The 20,104-nt window shown below is 42.3% G+C and overlaps 1 protein-coding gene across 2 annotated transcripts in view; it reads left to right on the top strand.

Annotated features, from left to right (window-relative positions):
• Positions 1-369: 369 nt before the first annotated feature.
• ACVR1 (activin A receptor type 1) overlaps positions 370-20,104 on the top strand; it is a 125,460-nt gene continuing 105,725 nt past the window's right edge. For both annotated transcript variants that reach the window (XM_090280091.1, XM_090280081.1), the window contains exon 1: positions 370-934. The gene's annotated coding sequence lies outside the window, so the exon portion shown is untranslated. The remainder of the gene's footprint in view (positions 935-20,104) is intronic.

Here is a 20,104-nt window from a genome sequence, read left to right as displayed (position 1 = left end):
CGCCGCCTTTCCTCCTCCCACCCCGGCCACAGGAGCCCGGCGGGGGCCTGCCCCGCAGCCTCCCTGCCTCCGAAACCCCCCGCGGGCGGCGCGCTCGCAGCCTCCTCCGGGCCGGCGGGACACCGCGGGGCGCGCCCCGGGCGGCGAGGTCAGGCTCGGCAGGGCTCTGCGGGCTTGCCCCTGGCCGGGCGCCTGCAGGGGGCGCGGGGACGGCCCCGCCCCACCGCCTTCCCTCTCCCTCCCGGCTCCCTGGATCTGCGCCGGGAGGAAATGATGTGTTGCTGCCTGGTTAATCACAGCTCCAGACACTCATTGGCCGAGCGCTCCGCAGCCACTTCCTTCTCCTCCTCCTCCTCCCGCTCCGGCTCCTGCTCTTTACAGCCGCTACCGCCGCGGCAGCCTCCCCCTCCGCGCTGGGGGAACTTTCCTACTCGCTGTGACCGTCTCCCCCACCGACGCCCGGGCAAGCCCCCACCCGGCTGGCCCGCCCGCGGTCGTCTTCCCCGCCCGTGCCGCTGCGCCTTGGGAAGTTTATTCCGCCCGCCCTCCTCCCCTTCCTTCTCCTCCTCCTCCTCCAGTTCACCCCGCCTCCCCTCCTTCCCTCCCTCCGATCTTTCCCCGGGGTGGCTGCCGCTGCCGCCGCTGCCGCCGCCGCCGCTGCCAGGCTGCTCCTCCGCCAGCCGCGCGAGTCCGCGGGCTGGAAAGCCTCCGTCCCCACGCACCGCTCCTCCACAGCCGCCGCCGCCGCCGTCGCCACAGGGGGCCGGCCGCCGGTCCTCAGCCCCGCAGAGTTCCGGGCTCCCTCGCCGGCTGCACCGCCCCGCCCCGCGCCCGCCGGCAGCGCGCTCCGCTCCGCGCCGCGCCGACCTGCAGCGCCCGGCTGGCTCGCACTCCGCCTCCCCCGGCTCAGCCCCCGGCCGCAGCACGACCAGAGGTGAGGGCAGGTCGCCGGCCGCGCCTGCCGGGGCCGGGTGGATCGAAGGAGAGGCGAATCTAGCGGGAGAAGAGGCTGGGATTGGGGGTGGGAAGGTGGGCGTCTGCGGTGCCTCCCCCTCGCTTTCATTCTTTTCGTCCCCAATCTCGATTCACTCTCGGTGCGGGAAGCAGCCGCGGAGCAAAACTGTCTTGCTTCGGGCCTGAACTGCTGGTGAGATATGGGAGAGGCAGAGGCACGGAATGGGGGTCTCTGGTTTGCAGTGTGCGTGTGTCTGTGTGTCTCTATGTATGTATATGTATGTAGTGAACTCCTTCAGGACGTGCGCATGTGACTTGTAAATTGATCTGGCAGCCCAGCCAAGGGGCTCACCTTCCTAGCTGAGCTTGGTAGGAAGTAAAGGATGGGCGAAACACCCCACCCTCAAAATATCCATCTCTTCCAAGAAGAATTTTCTGCTGGAGAGACAGCCAATAAACTCTGCTCAACTCCCTCCCTCCGTTCTTCCTAGCTGCAGTTTCAAAAAGCTTCAAAGCCAGGAATGTGGGATTCATCTTCCGATCCCCCGAAGGCAAATGTGGTTACAGATGTTGCACGGTACTTTGCCAAGTTTAAAACCCTTCCTTCAACACTGTAACCAAAACAGTGAGGCTAGAACCTTTGGCGCGCTGGGGAGAGATGTGGGCCTCTGGGGCTGCCGGATTCACTAACTTCCGTCTGCTTCTAGACTGGCTCAGCTCTGTCCACTTTGTGCCAGATACGTCTCTCACCCCCACCCCCTTTTCCCTGGAGGTTCGAACGCTCCTTGCATGGGAGAGAAGCTGTAGAGGAAGCTGCTTAGGGAAGAAAACATTCCACTTGGTAGTAGAAGAAACCCCCACGTCAGAAAGTTGTGCTTAATTTGGCTTTTGGAGAGAGGAAGCAAAGTAGTACAATGGATTTAGTAATTTTATTGGGCTTTCTTTTTTGAAGTGTGTGGGATGGGAGTTACATGATGAGAAGAGGGCTGATCTCATACATATTTTGTATGTTTTTGAAAAGAGGTCTCATATTGAGACATAACTCAGTGCTTTTAAAGAGCCCTGTCCAGAGATGCAGATTGCACTGACAGGTCAAGGGGAAGTGGTGGCAAAAAAACAGACAGAACCTCCCTTTCCCCCCAAAAAATTCTTCCTGTAAAGGTGGTAAGAAATTTCAGAGATGAGCTGGTCCAAGTGGCAGGCCTTAAATGGAAACATTATAGTATGTCCTGGCACTTGTCTCTGGAGGTGGGTGGCTGGCCAGGGGCCCAGGGTTGGGCAGCCAGCAGACACTAGACTTGTGCTGACCTCAGACACTGGGCTTGCCACCCGGCTTTACAGTATGCTTAAGTATGAAATATGGGCCTCACCCATTTTGCTGATGGGGACACAGGGGTCAGGACTTGGATCGATCACCAGGCTTCTAACACCAAATCACTTTTAAAAAAAATTCAGTTGTATTTGTTTTCTGCCCTGCGATTTAAAAAGAAGTCTTTTGAAGCTGAAATGTGTAGGCCTTACATTGATGGAATTCTGTGTTGGATAATAGCGTTTGTACTGTTACTACTCATGCAGATTACTCAAAGGTGGTTAATGATGTTGCAATAAACTAGAGGTGGCAAAAATCAAGGGCTGGGATGGATATAGATTTAGATTCATGCTCTTTTTCCAGCAGTATAGGTGAGTTTTACTTGAAATGCAAGAGTGGATTTAACTAAAACTTGATTTAGGTAGTAATTTTACAACTTTTGTACTTTGGAAGAGAGTGATTATTTGAATCAAACAAGTTTCTTGTTATCTCTAAGTAATTTAAAAGAATAGTAATGATATGGAGTAAGGCTGGAGGAGTATGCCAAGTTCAGGAATGTGATTACAAGCATACCTTGGAGGTATTTCAAGTGCTTTTCCAGACCATCACAATAAAGCGAGTATCTCAAAAACAGTGAAGGTGGAGGGTCTTGCCTTCACTTCGTAAAAAATGTAAAGCCTGTGAAACACAATAAGGCGAAGTACAGTATGATTAAATGAGGTGTGCCTGTAGTTAATTTCAGAAGTGAAGAACTTAATTCCATTAATAGCATTGTGATGATTTTTTTCAAAGCAGCGATGTTCCAAATTTTTTGCATCTGTCCACAGAACAGATAACTGATTGAATCAGTAAATACAGACTAGCTCTCTACCTCACCATAAATTGCATTGAACTAGTCCTGTGATGATCATGATAGGCTTCTAGGTAACGTTGGATTGACTAGTAAAGCCTTCTGGGAGAGGGAGGAACCAGGCAGAAATGGATATGAAAAAAAACCCAAAAACCCTACTCTTCAGGGTTTTGAGGTGAAGATGGAATCAATGCACTTATATGGTACTTCAGACAAAGAGGAGCTCGGACCTATGAACTGTCCTCTGTGCTTTTCTGCTGTCGGATCCCTACCTTTCGATTGACTTTTACATGAAGACATCAACGCACAGCTCGTTAGAATTTAGGGAGAAATAAACTATTGATATCAGCAAAACCTTTTGATATGTTTTGAGTGAACTTGATGACTGATATGATGATTAGGGGAGGGGTTGGGATATGTACCAGGCAGGGTGCTTACTTAGCTCTTTCTTTGCATGCACTTTTTCATTACATTTTATAACAACTGTATGTTTTAATATTATTTTACTCCTTTATGATAAGAAATTGAGGCTTGTTAAAGTTGAGCTGCCCAGCGTTGTAGAGCTAGTCAGTGGTGGAGTGGGGATTTGAATTGGAAGTTTGTGGGATTCTGGAACTCATGCTCTTGCTCCTTTCGCCAGTGTTTTCCAAGTTTCCTTCATTTATACACTGTCTTCATGAGTTTACCATGGCTAAGTCTCATTTAGTCTACTACAAATTTTTTTAAAAGCAACAGTCACCTTTTAAAAGGCATCAGCTTTTAAGAGGAAACAATATATCACTGCCATATTTGGAAAAACGACTCACTTGAAAGGAGGGAATTATAAAGATGCATTCATACTTCTATTGAAACCCCAAATTAAGGTAATAGTTATCTGATGTGTATGTGTATGTGTACGTGTGTGTGTTGCTGGGACGGGGAAAATGGTGAAGGAGGTAGGTAGATGATACAGTATTGGTGATATTCTATTCTGGTTTTGGGGTTCAGGTACTGATTTTGTTTTAAACTTTACAGCTACATACACAATGCATAATTTTTGTAAAAAAGATAAAATTAAACACATAACCGTTGACGTAATGATTACTTGAGGAATATTCACTGCACTCTTCTGACTTAGCTTGGTGCCTGTGTGAAGTAGGCACACAGGAACAAATGGCTGATTGACAAGACCCCAGGTGACAATTAAAGCAAAGATGATTGTTGTTATACCCAAGAAAGATTGAGGTATATCCCCTCCTCTATTTTCTCCTGCTTCCACTCTCATTTCCTATATGGGTTTTCCCCCGCTATCCGAATTACAGCATTTCTATGAAAGCTTTTGTAAGCTGAAATGGCATAAAGCGAAAAGCAATTACCATTCACTTGTATGGAATAATTTTTGAGTGTTCCCAGAGCCCCAAAATAACCTACTAAATCACACCAAATAACACATAAAACCCAAAATAACATTAACATATACTAAAAAGCAGGAATGCACAAAATAAATGGTAATAAGGCACAGATGCTCACAGACACAATTCAAAGCTATGGCAGCTTGAGCTTGGTGGTACCACTCTTCACTGCTCTGAGGGATGCTGCTGCCTCTGCAAGGGCTCCCTGAAAAGCACATGCTATTTTCCTTTTGGGCTTTTTTTCATAAAAGCGAAAATGCTCTCCAGGTTTCTTTCTTTAGATACTAATGTAGGTCTTTTGTAAAAGTGGAGGGGTGTAACAGGAACTTGGAAAAGGGGGGGATTCCTGTATTGTGACTAAAATAATAGCATGTGCTGCAGCGGCTTCTCCTGACTGGGGTTATGGGAGAGCTGGCACTTCTCAGCACCACCTTGTCTTATACATCAAGTGCTCCATCCGGATGGGGCAAAGAATGCTGTCAGGAAGTGTTAAAATGCTTTCACTGTTACCCAGTGGTAAGTGTGACTATTCAGACCTGCGAGGCGGTATTTAAGTTAAAGCATTGCCTGGGTGAAATGTTAACGTTAAACTGGCGAGGCTGGGAAATAAAGCCATGAGTGATTTTAATTGGGAGTTCACATAGTCTCCTGTTTTATTTTCCCAAAGCAAGTATTGGGCACTGTGGCTTTATTCCTGGAAATGAGGATCTGAATTGGGTTTTCTGGTACAAAATGCCTCTTTGATCTCTTGAAGTAAAAACTTTGTGTTTCTTTCTGCGGCCAGTTCCAGCTCTCGGAAGAACCAAGTGGAAGGTTTACCTCTTCTGTTTTAGCAGTTGGCCATGGACTGCTCTTGCTTGCCATGCTCGTTTAAGAATCAGAAGTTCCAAACCAGGGTTTGGCTGTTGGAAGGGGCATTCAAATTAAAGAGTCCTTTTGAAAGAGCTTCATCAGGATGGTGTGGTTGGCACATCATGGCCTTGAGTTCAGATGGGACTTAGTTTTTCTTGAACTTGCATTCTCAGTATTAATAAGAGACCTAACAGCTTCCGTTTTCAAAGTTAAAACAAATACTCCTTCTGCCCCCAGTATTCAAACCAACTGCACAGTTGAATAATATTCCTGTGTTTTTATATGCATTTCTGGAAATCAGAGCTTGTTTATATGTCTAAAGACTCTTCTGGGATCCATGAGAGCTTTGTTTTCCAGAGTCACCACCACTGATTTGTTTGATTTTGGGGTTTTAGTCTCTGACCAACATTCCACTTTGCCCATTACGGTTGCTTCATTGTTTGCTCTGGGTATTTGGCCTTCATTTCTGTGTCTGGGAAAGTGACTTTAAATTTTAGTCTTTCTGAATAGTGTGAAGGCTGTTTTTCTGGAGCATGGGGCAAGGTCAGTGGCTCCATTTAGTGCAGGTCTTGATGTGTCTCCAGCAGTTTAGGTCTCTCATCACAAGGCTGAGCCTCGGCTCTTCTGTTCCTCTGTGTTGCCCTTCCCCCCACTTTTGCGGAGAGCCAAATTCTTCAGGGCTCAGAATAATCTCACTGCAAGCAAGAATGCTTCCCAGATTTTGCCTTTTGACATTTCTCTAGCGTTTTATCATCTTCTCTACTTATTCTGGGACTTGATTGATCTCTTTGAGAGCAAGGACTTCAAGTTATTTATTTCTCCATTTATTTGTTCCACACAATTCATTCCCCTTCACCAATTTAAAACCTTTTAAATTCTCTCACTGGGCTCCTTGAGAACAAGGACTGTGTCTTAGTCATCTTTTGTTTATCTTTTGCACCTAACACAATGCCTGGCCTATACCACACAGTCAATAAATCGTTTTTTAATTGTGGAAAGAATAAATGGATGGTTGCACACTAAGGGAGTGAAGGAACCCAGTCCTCTAGGGAATCTGTCTCAGAGAAGATGATACCAGACACAGTGGGCCTTAAGAATGAGTCTGGGAAACAGGGACTAAAGACATTGTAGGTAGAAGAAACTTTTTTATACCTCCCTTTTCAAAAAAGGTAATTGTAACTTGTACTTAGTGAATTCAACAAACAGCTATGATTATATGTTTTCTGATTGTTTTTGGATTTCAGGATGATATCTTCTTTATTAGGAAGAGTATCTCAGCTAATGTTTCATATCCCGCAGAGCAAGCCATCCTGCAGTACTGTGTGTGGCCGGGACTTAAACACTTGGTAAACTGACTCTTCTCACTACCTTTCTCCTGCTGCACACGTTCTCCAACAGTTGACAGTGGAAACAGTGTGGTAGATAGTGCTCACGTAAGGCATGGGATGTGGATGACCTCTTTGGAAATCAAAGTAAATTCCTCTTTTGATAGGTTTTCAGGGCTGATTTGAATGGGCATACAATCTAGGTCTTTTCCACTTGAATACTGGATGGCTGGTTGCCTTGTTCATCTGGAAGCCAGGAAGGGCCCATGCAGCATGGGTGGATGCCATTGAAAATAAGATTGCTTTAGGTTTTGTTTTTCTTTTTAAGCCAGTTATGGAAAAATTATTAATGGAAGTTCTGAAGAATAACCTTGACTTTGATGAGAAATGTTTAAAGGGAGGTAGGGGTAATCTTGGACAAAACTGGATATTAGGTATGGGATGATACTTGGTGACTAGAGAGTGTACTGAGAGGAATGTGCAATAAAAGGAACTTGAGAAAAATCGTTTCTGGTATAGAGGGGCTGGATTGAGGAGATATTTTAAACCAAGCTCTGAATCCACCATTATTGGAGCTATGAACGAATACTGTTATACTTCAGGTGAAAATACAATGTGCTTGTTCACTCTCAAGTGGTATGTTAACACTTATAAGGAAATACCACCAAGAAAGCTGGGACTTTTGGACTTATAACTTGATGTCAGGGACTTTGACAAAATAGAAATATAGGTAAGAAGAAAAAGTATAGGTGGTTGTCTAGAGTGACCTTTACCTTCTTTTGTGGGAATAAGGAAAATGGTAAGGGACAAGTGTGCCGAATGAATTTTTTATATCCTTTTTTGTACTTGAAGAACTGAACTCTTGTGCACAACAGGTGGCAAGAACAAATATTCTCTGACTTTATGAGTATGGCCTAGTAAAAAAGAGAAAATCTCAGTCTCCTAAGATTTCATACACGTGAATGTTTAATTTCAGTGTTTGAAAAACATTTTTGACTCTCTGCAATTCATTTTACGTAACGACAGTACACACACAAACATACATGTTAGAAATAAAGCTGAATTGCAAGTTTTATAATATTGCAGTGCTTCCTAATTTTTATTCAATTTTTATTAAAACCTTTTTGGTCTCTTATCTACTAAATTGATTTGACAACTTGCTAATGGGTTCTAACCAGCAGTTTGAAAAATAAAACCAAAACACTATTCTAGGTATTATGGAAATGAGCCTTAATTTTTTTTATTGAACAGTTGCTAATCTGGACAAACATTTTGTTTTTCTTTTTGTATGAGTCTCAGTCATTCTACAGTCATCCCTCTCTGCTTCCTCACTCTCCCCTTACCCTCTATTGTTCTTTTCTCAGTGTAGGGGTCTTTGTTTTTTTCCTCCAAATCAGATTAAAATGACTAATAGGTGCTTTGGACCAGCTCCAAGAGTTCATCCTTATCTTGATCCCAATCAGCATCAAAGGTGGGGCTAATTAATTTAAACAGGTGGCAGGAGCCATTTAGCTCCCTGTTTATTTGTATTATATTTGAATGGGATGGTGACTTTCAGTGATAAGGGGACAGCAGGAATGCCTGTAAAGGTCAAGCACAGCAGAAGGATGGGTGAGAGGTGGGGAAGATGACCCCATACATCTCTTGTTCAGGAAGGCAAAACAAGGTTAGTAGGTGACAACTCTTTGCATTCAGAGATGTAAGTTAGAGCTTAATCAGTGACAGCAGTTCTTGTTGTCATTGTCCTTATTAAGGTTTCCCTGCCTAACCACTGCCCCTTCATCTTTTCCCCTCTTTGTCCTTCATATAGTCAGCGTTTATCAAGTTCAGGAAGACTGAGTTGAACTTAAGGTGCACTTGAGTAAGGGATTGAAGAATCACACATCTAACTGTAAGTGGCAGAACTCCGAGTATCTTGCTCACAAGATACAGAGATAAAGATCAACCAACACCTTTGAGGAAGTGGCTGTTTGGTTGGTGTTGGAAAGAGGTACCATTTTGATGTTATCGTTTTGAGAGTTACCTATATATGTGTAGGTTGTGGAATAGGCAGCATTCCAAAACCGGGGAGTGGGGCAAGTAAGTATGAGCAGCTGGCTTTTGTATAGGAGCCAAGTTGTATGAAACGTAGTTGCACATATTTGTAATCACTAGAATCTCAGTCACGGTGCCTTGAGGTGTAGTTTCTTGGAGAGGCATCAAGACTTGAGAAAACTGGAAGGAACAGCAGATTGATGTCTCTGGTTTTACACTAGTTCCAGGGTCAAGTATGCTGAGTACAGTGGCCAGTACTACTTAAGTGGCTAGATTGCACAACCTCCCCCAGCATTTTTGTTGTTGTTGTTGTTATTATTTTTTCGCCAAGCATATATGGTAACTCCTGGAAGTTAAAAGTTTTCTGTGATGTGACAGGACTGTATAGGGTACCTTAAAGTGAGCACTGTAAAAGAAAGCTTAGAAAGGGAGATTTACAGCCAAGTTATAATTTATTTTGAATGCCAGGCTAAAAGCTTTAGACTCAATTCTAAAAATAGAAACAATAAGATAATAAATAATACATTTGAAGGAGGCTCCAGCCATGCCCCTTGCAATCTCCATTTCATACTTACACCTCCTCTTTGAGGTATCTACTCTGGTTATGCCTCTTTTACAGAAGGAGAAACTGAGACTTAGGGGTGATGGAAAATGTGTAAAGTCACACATCGGAACTTATGACCCAGGCTGTACATTCCCAGGTCATCATGCTCTATAGCAGCGGTTGGGAACTGGTGGTCCCTGGGCTGCCTATACCTCACAATTGTGTCCTGTTTCATACTGCATTTAAAACTTTTATTTTTGAAATGGTTGCCAACATTTAAATATGCAAAGTTTCCCACAAAAAGGCCAGCTTTCCACCTGCTCTGCAAAATTGAAAGCTTTGGCAGCACCAGGCCCATATTCCTGCAGGAACCTGCCAGAGCTCCTTATAATTACTTCTGTGTGAGGGGACATGTACCCTGTATTCACTACAGCCCCAGCTCATTCCCATTTTCTCCCAGATGCTGAGGCCCAGCGTCAGTTCCCTCTCTCCCTCCCTCCCTCCCTTCCTTCTTTCTTTCCTTCTCTCTTTCCTTCCTTCCTCCTTTCCCCTCACTTTCCTCCCTCCCTCCCTAGCCTGCTTCACTCCTGTATGCTAACTGCATTGTCTCTATAGGCATATGTGTTTGAGACCCCTTCTGTTGGTCACAGGTGATTAGTCCGGTGGTGAGGGTGGATGCCTAGCAGCTAAGATCACAAGAGAGTAGGTGGAATTAGGGTTTTGGCCTTGGACTAGAGAAGCCATAGAGTGAATAAATTATTTTAGCAAAGAGAGGGAGGAATGGGTGGGGAGCAGATATATCCGTCTGTAGAACCTGGGTGATTGGGAGAATGGTATTGACCAGAAACAAAACAAAACAAACAAACAAAAAAACCACCAAAAATGGAAGGTTATTAGGAGCTGGTTTGGGACAGGGTATGGTGCTGTTGAGTTTGAGCTTCTGGTGGAACAAGGACAGAGAAGAAGGCTTACTGAGTCTAGTGAGGAGGGGCGAATATGGCACTGGAACCTTGGTGATAAGAATTGGAGCTGTGGCTTTGTATTGGCAGTTAGATCTGCAAGAGAGGATGGAAAAAAGGCCTTGCTGGGCCACTGGACCTAGGGGAAAGGTCCCTTTTGGAAATGGGAAGAAGTGAATGATGAAAAGATGAAATGAACCCACTACAAACAGTTCAAAGTCTCTTATTGACTTTTTTGGGTCAAGTGCCCTATCTTGCAAATAGTCAAATGTTTATCCTAATAAAGGAGTACAATAACAGTCTCACAGTTTTGAACATGGGAACTGATGAACATCTGCTCACAGAATCAAAGACAGGTATTCTGTTTGATGGATGACATCTGTAACTTATGTTTATGCCTATTTCAGAGCCTTACCTATCTAGGTGAAAGAGATTCTGACAAGGATGTTTTTTGTATCACAGGTGAAAGACAAAGTGGTTGCTGTAGCCCTGAGATGGGGACTATGCTAGAAGAGAAGGACAGACCGCCTGGCATTTATTTTTGCCTTTAGCCAGTTAAGAATGGAATGTCCTTTTAAAATTCAGATGATTTTTTTCCCCCTTATCTTGGCATGTTTGTTTGGGAGTCTCTCCAACTTATTGTTACTTAATCAGAGAGGTCCACCCCAGTTGCTCCCCTTTTCCCACTTGGTTCTCTTTTGATCCCTAAAGGGCTTATTGTTTTAGGACATTCTAAACACAGGTGGAGTGAATCCTTCTCAGATGTGGCTGTTGAGCATGGAAATCTTCCAGGAGTGCATTTCGTTTGTTCTCAGATACTTTTGTCTTCAACGTTAGTCTTTTATGGGGGGCTATACAACTTTTTAAAAAATTCAAATTGTTTGTTTTTATTTTTAATCATAGGTAGCTTTATTTCATTACATGTGCATGTTAACATGGGTTCCTATAATTTTTTTCTTCAAATCATATATTTTTATTCATTATAGTTTTATGTTTTAGAAATGATATTTCTGTTACATGTGTGCAATACAAGATTTGAAAAACAGGAAGGGTATATAGTGAAAGGTAACTTTTGTTTTCCAATGTTTTATTTGCCTTCTTGGAAAAAAAATCACTAAAAATCATTTTATATTTTCCTTGTGATGCTCTTTACATTTGCAAAACATATACTAAATGTTTTCCATATGTGTGTGTGTATAGTATCATACATCCTTCAGTTCTGTGCCTGGCTGTTTTTACTTAACAATGTATCTGGGAAATTTTTCCTACCAGTATAAACAAGAGTTTCCTTATCCTTTTAAAAGGGATTCCATTGTGTGGCTGTATCATAATTTATTCTTTTACTTGTTATTGCAGGTAAGATTTTATGTTACAATATTGCAATGACTTCTTAAATGTACTACTATACCTATTTACTTATTTATATATAGATGTATTATATGTAGATCTGTCTATTTTTTGTATATCTGGGGGTAAATATCAAGGATCGGAATTGCTGAATTAAAGGGAATTTACATTTTTAATTAAAGTATGGGTTGTACCATGAACTGGGTTTCTGAGTTGTATTAGTGAAGCAGTGTGGCATGATGGAAATGAGAAAGCAACAAGACTCAAGCACTAGTTTGATCTGTGGAATAAACAGTTTTGTGACCCAAGCAAATCACTTTCTTAAACTCTTTCTTTGTCATATTTTCTTTCTTTCTTATCTGTGAAGGAGGGCATAGACTCAGCTATTTCTAAAGTTTGATAATTTGTTGATTCTCCCCATCTATTTGGTTCTTTCAGTAAATAGAGCTTGATGATTTTTTTCCCCTTTGTAAGTTTTAAGTTTGTGAAGAACCATGGGTTTCAGAAAACTTGCTAACCACAACTTTACTTTTGATTGTTTTAAAGCACTGTTTGGTTTGTGCTTTAAGTTAAAAGCAGAGCTTATATGGCTGTTAATCTTTTTTTTTTTTTAATAGAATGAGTGGTCAGTGGGTATTTTAGTGACCAAGAAACTCATATAGTCAGCATTTTATTATTGATCAAGAATAAATGGATTTTTTAGACTTAGGGGAAAAGTTTTATTTTTATAATAGCCTAAAAAAAATTAAAAAAAAGAAACGGCAACATTTTATTTATGACTTTGGAATAGACCATAGCAGTCAACTTTTGATCTTTCAAAGTATTTTGTAATATGAAGAAGGCAAAATAAGGATTACTGGAAAATTTGAGGTATTTACCTGGTATAGTTTAATAAGATTGTTAGCTTTCTGGTGGTTACCAAACTAGATGTATTTAAAAATTTAATCCCAAGTAAATAAAATTTAATATAAAATCTATGTTTATTCCCTGTACTGCATCTTTTTCTTTAGAATTGGTCCCCCCAAATTAAGCAACATCCTGGATTTTTTCATTTGAAAGACTTGGAAATTTGAGGCTGCTAATGTAAATGTAATTTTCCTGGAAAAGATTTTCAGTTCCTGGTTACTCTTTTAAAAAAATCACAAAATCTTTTTATGTATACAAATTTATTCATCTAGCTGTAGAGTAGCAAGAAACAAACAAACATGGAAACAAATTTTCTATAATAACATATATATATATATAACTTATATACATTATATATTTATAAAATAGAGCATTATGTAATCACAAAAATAGTATTTTAGATGAATTTTCAGGGACATATCTCACCTTAAAATTACCTTCTCAAAGAGACTTTTGTTGGCATTTTCATCTAGTTAGGTTCTTTCTTCTTTTTTATATCTTGTATATATTCCCATATATACTGCCAGGATATCTGTTGGTAAATACCAAGAATAGGGGCTATGTTTGTTTGGTTGTGTGTGTGTATGTGTGTATCCTGTGCCTAGTACCCTGCATTATCCGTAGTAGGCATGCAGAAATTTTTGGAATGAATGAATGATCATGGGAAATTTACAAAACAACATTCTGTAGCAAAGCAGGACACTAAAACAGTACAGTTTTATATCCATAAATTATGCATAGTTTCATAATATAATTCCATAAACATAAACAAACATAAAACATAGTACAAGTCCATCCAGATTTGTAGTTATATACATATGGATATGGAGGGAAAAAAGACCGATAGGAAAGAATACCAAAATATTAACAGTTGTCATCTCTGGGCTGTGGGGTCATGCATAATTTTGAAGACAAATCTTTAAATACAAACGAGTGAAGTAAATATTGGAAGATTATGTCACCTTGATAATGTATTTTACCCTTTCAGTATTAAAGGTGGTCACCTTACCTAAAATGATGTATTACAATACCATAGCCTTTTCTCCTCTTGAGTAAAATGTACTGTATCTCTGTAGTGTGACAGGTTTTATATCTGCTTTAGAATTAAATTATGATCTGAGAGTTGCACTTTTGAGAAACTGGTTTTAATTTCACATCAGTTGAAGTTAAAGGGTAGTGAAAGTATATTAGATCTATCTAGTACAAATGTCTAATTATAATTATTGACACATTTTCAAAGGCTCTCTTAAGTGTGATATATTGCCCATGATTTTGACAGCTGTGGCTACATTAAACCTGCAGGAGTACTCTTTTCACAAAGGTTTGTTTAAACTTAAAATTGTCAGAAGGATTCTCTATAAACTAGATGAACACAGATTTAGAGGTCAAATGGTGTTTATTTCCCACTGTGCCTGGTGATTTTATTCTGTTAAATGTTAATCAGAAGATTATCTGGGTTTAGTTTTCATCTCAAGAAACTTGGGAACTTTATTTTCTTTCTTTATTTTTTAAATAAAAAGTGGCTGACGATATTCCTTTGCGATTTGACCCTCTGCAATGTGAACATAGATTCTACTTATTGCGCTTGTTGAAGGTCCCCAACCACAAAACTCCAAACCAGCAGATTTGATTCTGTATAACAACCTTATTTTTTAAAAGTCTTCCCTATGCCAAGTTCATACATTACCTCCTTTGCGTGGCCACTCCGTCCTTCTATGTAGATTTGCTGAGTAGCTACAGTGTGCCAGGCACTGGGCATATGAAGACAAGAAGGCTGTCAGAGAGCTCAGCTAAGGAGAGGCAGAAAAATAAACAGTTAAGCTACCACAGAGCAAGCACTAAAATGGAACTCTAAACATAAACTGACTCTGGGGTGTTTGAGAAGGCATTGGAGGTCATCTTCTTCTGGGGACTGATGTTCTTGCCAACTTGACAGCTGAGTAGGAAGTTATCAGGCGGGAAAAGCACCGTGGAGGCTCGGAACCTTACAGGAACGAAAGCGTCCTTCAGACTTGAGCAGGGCCAGAGCCCCACTACTCAAGAGTGTGGTTCTGGATCAGCAGTGATGGCATCCTTTTGGAGCAAGCATCATGTGCTCCGGAATGCAGTCTCAGGCCCACCCCAATCCTTCTGAGTCAGAATGAGCATTTCAACGTTCTCCCCAGGTGATCTAAAAGCTTCTACAAGTTTGAGAAGCACTGGACTGGAGCAGAAGAAGGGATAGAAGATGAGAGAGCTGGGAAAGTGGACAGTCCATCTGCTAAGCCGTCTGGACTTTTTTTTCTTTTTTTTTTTTTAAAGCATGGGATTTGATAAGAAGTAACATCAGAGTAAAGTTTTCTAAAATTGTCTGGAAGTACAGGTAAGGCAACACTTGAAAGAAATTTATCAAAACCTCAGTGATAAAGTGCTTCACAAAAGACTGGACTCCAGTATTTTGAGAAATGCAGGACATACTATCCTTCTCTCAGACGGTGTAAATGACCCTAGTACACTGGAAATCCTGAGAAGTCCTCACTGAGGAAAACCATTAACTTCATAATCTATTCTGGGATATCCCTGGCATCTTTCAAATTTATGCGGTAGTGGAACCATTTGTAGCCACACAGCTGAAAACACACCAGGGAGAGCGGGTAGCATTTTGCTGAGCACATTTTGGGAAATGCTAGCGCTCGTTCCCAAGCTTCAGACACTGCTTTATCTAAGTAGGGTGACCAGTTTGCCTGGGACTGAGGGGGCACCCCAGGGTGATGGGCCTTCGGTGCTAATGCCCTGGGCAAACCAGGGTGACTGGGGTTCCCTTTCTGTTTACCATACATGTAACTGTATACTTAATTTCTTTATGTGGGCTCATCCTTTTCCCTTAAATGCCTGTTCCAGGTTTATTCTAATCTGCACTTTGGAAGCATGTGGGGAATTGACAGAGCTGATGCCATCCCTACCCCACAAGGTCGTGATTTAGATGGTCTGGGATGTACCCCATGTGGTGTCGTTTTTAAAGGTCCTCAGGTTATATTCTAACATGCATGGAAAGTTTGTTCAGAGCAATTATATCTGTGGAAATATGGTCTTGATGTGCACCTTGGAAAGTTATTTTAATATATGATAGAAAAAAGCATTAATCATTAAAAGAAAAAAACATTTTAGAATCACTTAGCACCATGTTGGGGGACCACCCGTAGTAGTACATGCTCCACAGTTTGAGAAACGCACGTGTGGAGGCAGAGGGAGCAGCAGTCTGGCCAAAAAACAGGGGCAGATGTGGCCACAGAAGATGGTGGAGCTTTTGGAGCGGCGGTGTTGGAGCTGATCTGTGGGGTGACGTTGACAGAGGGGAATGTCAGGGTACTTGTGGGAGCAGACAGTGAGCACACAGAATAGGGAGGAGTCAGGGATTCAGGGAAGTGATGAACTCAGTTTGACAAGTCCTCTCTGAGAGGCCTTGGGAATGGGACATCCAGCTGGAGCTATCTAGTGGGCACTCAGCAGAGTTACAGCTCAGACGAGAGCTTCTCCAGGGTCAGGGGGCAGTGAAGTTCCAGGTGGTGCTCACGTGGCCTGGGGAGAAGGCTGAGGAGCGGGGCTGCCCGGGGTGGACAGGATAAAGGCAGGGAGAGGGGCTGGGGGCCAAGGGCCCGGGTCGGCCCCAGGAGGGGGAGGGGTGCTAGGGAGAGTGTCTTCCTCCTCTCACCCCGAGGAAGGGAAAGCCTCCTCCGGCAGCTGTCCTGTGAACCCAATAGATAAGCTCTAGAGGGCAGTTTGTTTGGGTATTTAGGATGTCATTAGTCATGTTTGTATGAATTTAGCAGGAGGAAGGAAACAAGGTTACAGTGGGTGAGAGGGAGGAGGTGGCTAAAGCAAGTGACTCTAGAAAGTTTTAACTGAAGAGGCAGCCTGGGATAGTATGGGATCTTAGGGGATAAGGTTTAGGGAGTAGTCATCTTTTGGTTAGTCATGAGAATTATTTCAACAAGGAATATTCCATATAGTCACAGAAAAATTGCCAGAGCCCACTGGGGCTTCATAAAATGGCTGTGCTTTCAAATCATAACCACTCACCTTTTGCCCTCTTCTTTTATTATTCCCTGGACACAGCAATGTCAAGTTCTGAATTTATATGTTTATAAATGTCATTAAAGTTTTTTTTTTTTATGGTGATGATGAGACAGCATATGATTAAGTATTCAACCTTTGTTCTTCTGTAGCTCACATTTGTGGAGGGTTATGCCCTTTACCAAAGCAGCTCCGTATCTTTATATGAGCCTCTCAATAACCTTCGTATGAAGACAGGTCCAAAAATAGTATTATTCCATTTTACAGAAAAAAAGAGTGAGTGAGAGAGAGAGAGAGAGAGAGAGAGAGAGAAACCCTGAAGTTTAAATATATGCAAAAGAACTTGACTATGATTAATGACTTAGTGGTGGATCCAGGATGGAACCGTGGTCTATGGGCACAAGGGTCTTCCCTTCGTTTGGGGAAGGGCGGTGGCAGAGAACATGTCCTTTTCTTCCCCTGAGTTAGTTTGTCAGTAACTTGAGGGCAGAGACCATGTGTGCACTGTGGAGTTGATTGACTCCTTCCCTTACTGCTATGCAGAGTCCTTGGGAGGTGGTAGTGGGTAGGAGGGCCCTTTGGCCCAGGCCCAGGCTTTCTACTCACGAGGGCCGTCACGTTGGTCTTGACTTTACTTTTGAATGTTGGGGACCCCGAAATATACCAACAGGACTGAAAGAAGGCATCATGGATTCATACAGCTTGGAACGTCTGCCTAATTATTGGACCATGTAATTGTCTTAAGACTAGCCCAATAATATTGTCTGGCTTATTTTATAAAAATTTAAAACATACACAATTTTCGTTGCTCTGTTTTGGCATGTCTTTATATTTTAATAGCAGATGTCATCTACCATGGAAGAGGCTCAGACCTCTCTGGACTTCAGAGGGGCCCTTCCTGGTGATTAAACTAGTCGGGTGGGGTGAGTGTGAACATGGATCAGCCCCTCTCATGAGGCTCACAGTCCAGTAAAGCTGGTCTTGTTCTGTAGCCCCTACACCGTGCACAGTGGGCACTCAATAAAAACTTGTTAGTTTGAATCAAGGGAGTTGTTACTTTGGGTTACACGTTCTCCGTTTTATCACAGTGGACTACCGTCGATATTTTTTAAAATTACATTTCCCATGAATCATTAAAGTTATGTGAGGATTTGGGGAAGGGGAATGATGAAAGAGAATAAAGAAATGGAATCAGCAAGTTTTAGAACAAGAGACGAGAGGTTTTGAGTGAGCAGTGACAAGTTGAAAGCAGGAAGGAGTCGCTCAGGGAAACTGGGAAGATGTGGAGGCACTTTTAAAAGAGCACACGGAGGGGAGGGGAGAAAAGTAATTCAAATCTGATAATGTCTTAGAGGGGAAGGCAGGAGGCTTTTTCAACCTTAATTGTAGCCTCAGGACAAAGGCACATTACAGCACTTTTTTCCTACCTCTACTAAGGCTCATAATATATAATCTCTTTTGTAGAGTTATATCTAAGAATCTGCACTTCAGTCTACATTAAAATTTATTATTTTTTAGGGTGCTGAGGGTTGGGGAAGAGGAATAAGAATGTGACTCGTGTATTTACATTAAAATGTCAAGCTACTTTTTCATTATGAAGCTAGGAACTTTTTAGTCATTGAGATTCAGGCAGATGAGTTAATGTTTGGTCATCAGAAAATGTACCATTAGGAGCTTGTTTTTCTTGAGAGGAGAAAAAGGCAAAATATGAGTCAGACAGAGCATAAAGTCATTTCCCTCCACTTGATTCAGCCACCTTCCAACTGTCAACCCACAAGGGTAAGTTGGATGGTAATGACCACTGGCTTTCATAGGTGGGACTTTACAGTTTACCAAGCCTTTCCCCCAAGACCACCCATTATAAAGTTGGCACTTTTGATGAGGGGGCACAGGTGAGCTCTTTTTCTAGGGAGGTTGCTTTAATCAACATGCAACCACCTGTAAGTCTGACTTGGACGGGGCTTTTTGTGAAGGGGATCCATCAGTTGTGCATTGGCATATTCGGAACATGTTAAAAGGCAGTGAACAATTCTGTTAACATTGGGAAGATGTAAAGTTTGTTTCATGGATGAACGCTTTGCTGTGCATTTTGCATTTGCCAGTTCTATGGCAAAGCAAAGCCACGCTCTCCCTTTCTCTTTGCTCTTGATCTTTCAGTGATTTCTTCATTGTGTCCCATTTTCCTGGTGGTTGAGGGAAGCATCAAAACTTTCTGCAAATTTCTAACTAGAAGTACGTATGTCTGTGGGAGCTGGATGTGAAATGTGAGGGATAAAAATGCTTCCATCTTTTTCTTTTTTCAAACTCTTCTGTGGTCTCTTTGATTCATGCTTTTATCGGTCCTTCCTTCCTCCATTCCTTCCTCCCTCCTTCCCTTCCTCCCTCCCTTCCTTCCTTCCTTTTCTTTTTGAATGCCAATAATGTGTTAGGCTCTGTGCTGACAGGTGTTCCTGATACAGGAACCAGTGGTGCTGTTGCGGCCTCGGGGAGAATTCACAGCTTAGTCAGGGAGAGACACATGAATCAGCGGTTACAGTACAGCTCACCAAATGCTGTCACAAAGGTGTGCAGCCGTGAGTTCAGAGGAGGAACACCTAACCTCGTTTATGGGGGAGGATGCAGGGAAGGTTCAGACCCAAGGAGGTATTAAGTGCACCCTTCAAGATTCAGTGCAAATTAGCCTGGCAATGTAGGGGCCGGGTGTTCTAGCATAGGGAACATTCATTGTAAGGGTAGGAGGTGTGAGAAGACTATGGTGCATGCTGGGAACTGCAGGTAGTTTAGCTGAATGAGAGCTTAGGTTACATGTGGGGATTGATGTGAGAGGTGGGTGAAGGCTACATTATGAGTACTCCTTATTTCGTGTTGAACAATTCTGATCATATTCTCAAACTGTGCTAGCTGTTAAGGAATTTTAGGTAGGAAGAAGGTCTGATTAGATTTGGATTTTGGATCAGTCACTGGCAGCAGTGTTTGAGGATAATCTTTACAGACTGAATTGTGTGTATTCCCCTCAAATTCATATGTTGAAGTGCTAACCCTCAGTGGGATGGTATTTGGAGCTGAGGTCTCTGGGAGATAATTATGTTTAGATGAGGCTCTGAGGGTGGGGTCCTCATAATAGGATTAAGGCCCTGATAAGAAGAGATACCAGAAAGCTTGCTGTCTCTGCTTGCTCCCTGTTGAGGACCCTGGGATAAGGTAAACCAGAAAGAGGCCTTCTCAGGAACTGAATTGGCCAGCCTCTTAATTTTGGACTTCCCACTTCCCAGCCTCCAGAACTGTGAGAAAATAAACTTCTGTTATTTTAGTCACTCAGCCTATGATATTTTATTATAGCATTCTGAGATGACGAAATACAATCTATTTTGTTATCTGGGTAATTTTGAAACTAGGACCAGGAAGGGTAGTACACTAATTCAAATAAGTACGATCATTTGGCTGCTGTGGTCTGTTTTGCAAAATACTTGAGCATGAAACTATTCATTTTAACTTAAACACTAGTTTTGATTTGTTATTGTTAAAACATCACTGCTATGATAAGTCTGTGGATGAACTTTCTCAAACATTCCACATACTA

This window comes from Furipterus horrens, unplaced genomic scaffold, assembly GCF_987537825.1.
Source record: "Furipterus horrens unplaced genomic scaffold, mFurHor1.1.pri manual_scaffold_1, whole genome shotgun sequence".
Classification (NCBI taxonomy): domain Eukaryota; kingdom Metazoa; phylum Chordata; class Mammalia; order Chiroptera; family Furipteridae; genus Furipterus; species Furipterus horrens.
This window is presented reverse-complemented; position numbering and strand designations above follow the sequence as displayed.